This window comes from Elephantulus edwardii, unplaced genomic scaffold, assembly GCF_000299155.1.
Source record: "Elephantulus edwardii isolate Elephantulus edwardi_28Jun2011 unplaced genomic scaffold, EleEdw1.0 scaffold00027, whole genome shotgun sequence".
NCBI classification, from domain to species: Eukaryota; Metazoa; Chordata; class Mammalia; order Macroscelidea; family Macroscelididae; genus Elephantulus; species Elephantulus edwardii.
This window is the reverse complement of record NW_006399777.1, coordinates 10,823,540-10,826,232: the sequence shown is the minus strand read 5'-3', so window position 1 is coordinate 10,826,232 and position 2,693 is coordinate 10,823,540. Positions and strand designations below refer to the sequence as shown.

Below are 2,693 nucleotides of genomic sequence, written 5' to 3'. Positions count from 1 at the left end.
ACACACCAACCCCTATTGCCCCAGTTACTGTATCAATCCATCTCATTTGGGGTCTTCCTCTCCTGCTTTCTCTTCACCCTTCTGAGCATGATGTCCTTCTCCAAGGACTGGTCTCTACAGACCCTGTTTGTTTTCTGGGCAGTCCATGGTATGTTCAGTACTCTTCTCCAGCACCACAACTCAAAGGCATCAATTCTTCTTCTGTCAACTTATGATAAATAACATGCCAGTTTCTTGATCTGCAATATGAATATGTACCTCTCTCCCCTAGCATTATCTATCTTTCTTAGCGTGTTCCATTTCCCCCCACAATATTTATCCATTTTTAAAAACACACTGTTATAAAACAGTTGTTGTTAGATACAAAGGAGTCAAGTACAATTTATAGTGATGTTGTGAACAGCAGCCCTGTACTCTGACCTAGCCTGGGCCACACTCATCGTCTCTGACACACTTGAGTCCATTGCTGCAGTCACTGTGTCCGTCCGCTCACTGAGGGGTCTTCCCCGCTTTTGTGGACCTCCTGTCTTCTTTCCAAGGATTAGCCTCTCCTAGCAACAAGCCTGGAATGCCTAGCAACACTCCTGGAAGCAGGAGCAGCATCCACTTCTGAAATGACTTGCCTCCAGAAACTCTGTGAACAGTGCTCAGGCCTTTGGTTCATAGGGTCGCTATGACTTGTCTATGACTTGACAGCAACTAACAACCTCAACAAGCAACATGCCCAGAGTATGAGAGATGAAGATTGCCATCTTTGCCTCCAGAAGCATTCATGTTGAACTTTTCCTAAGATAGATCTGTTTGGGGTTTGTTTGGTCTGGGTTGTTTGTTTGGGTTTTTGGGTTTTTTTTTGGCAGCCTGTGGAATATTTAATACTTTTCTATAACACTGCAACTCGAACACATCAATCCCTTTTCTGTCATCCTTATAAATTGTCCAGTTTTCAGATGCATGGCAAGTGATTGAAAAGATCATAGTCTGAATTAAGGATTAGCTTAGTCTTTAAATTGACGTCTTTGCTCTTAAGTATTCTGGAGATGTCCCTGACAGTGAACTTGCCCAAAGCAATTAAGTCTCTTGATCTCCTGTCTGCTAGTACCAAAGTGTTGATTGTTCATCTAAGCAAGATGAAATCGTCAGCATCTTCAGTCCTTTTTCCATCTATCATGACATTGTCTGTTGACCTCATTGTGAGACCCTTGGTTTTCTTGATGTTGAGATGTAATCCATACCGAAGGTGGTATTCCTTGAATTTCTATAGCCATCATTTCAAGTCCTCCTCACTCTCAGCAAGCAAAGTTGTGTCATCTGCATAATACAGGTTATTAATAAGTCTCCCTCCAATCCTCATACCACCCTCCTCTTCATAGAATCCTGCTTCATGAATTACTTGCACAGTATACAGATTGAATCGTTATGGAGAAAACATACATCTCTGATACATATCCTTCCTGATTTTTGAACCGTGCAGTGTTCCCTTGCTCCATTTGGATAAAAGCTTCTTAGTGTAGATATAGGTTTCCTAGAAGCATAAGTGTTAGGGGATTCCCATTCTTCTCAGTGTCAGCCAGGGTTTGTTAGGATCCACACAGTCAAATGCCTTTGAATAGTCAATAAAACACAAATAGATATTCTTCTGGTATTCTCTGCTTTCAGCCAGGACCCATCTGACATCAGCAATGACATCCCTGGAGCCATGGCCTCTTCTAATTCAGCTTGAACTTTTGGTAGTTCTCGGTCATTGTTCTATCTGTTTGCAGTTTTCTGCCTCTGAAAGCCTGCGGAAAGGGTCAGCTATGGGTCTGTTATGACTCATCGATACATAACAACATAGACTGGTTGCAATATTTGCAATTTTGAAGAATGTTATGAACATCTCGGTTCGAGGAACTTAATGTGCCCCCAAGCAGCATTTTTAAAAGAAGAAGATAAAATACCGTATTTTGATGCACCATAGTCCACAGTCCACGGCAAAGAGAAAAATCTTCAAAGGACTCAAAAGGGAGGACATCTTTTTAAAAAAATCTGTCCCAGTCACTGCTATGAGGGAGCCCCTGACCGCACCAAGGTGAAGGTGAGATTGAACTCGGCTCTGGTCCAGAAGGAGACCGAGAAGGAAGAGGCCAAGAGCAGTGAGGAAGCGCTCCTCATGCCCCCCGATGCCGTGGCGGTGGATCCGGATAAAGTGGTACCAGGCGGCCAGAGAAGAGCCTGGTGATGGTGCATGTGCCTCGGACAGGCGTTTATGCTTGCCGGTGTCATTCTGGGAGGTCCATACCCGAACAGGTACTTGGCTCTTCACCTGTACTCCTCTGGGATCAAGGACATCAAAGACAACGTGGTCCTAAACGAGGCTTCCCCTGATGCGCCCGGCTCCTCACTACCAGGCCGTCGAGGGAAACGTCAAGATCTTTGAAGAGGAGGATAAGTTCATCGGGGGACCTGTCCCCGAGTTTGCCCATAGTGACCCTGCCAACACTGTTGATGACTTTAACAAGAAGCTCACACCTTATTTGGCTCTGAAGCTGGGTAGGTGCTGTGTGATGCCTCTGAACACTTCCATTGTCTTGCCACCTAGCAGTCTGTTGGAGTTACTCCTTACCTGTCTGCCTCAGTCCTGTCGGATTCACGAGCACATGGTTATCATGATCGCATAGACAATGTCGATCACTTGGGATTCTTTTTTTTTTTTT

The 2,693-nt window shown here is 44.6% G+C and overlaps 1 pseudogene; it reads left to right on the top strand.

The window, feature by feature from the left end:
• Nucleotides 1–2,693, top strand: part of LOC102845787 — an 80,093-nt pseudogene that overhangs the window by 59,389 nt on the left and 18,011 nt on the right.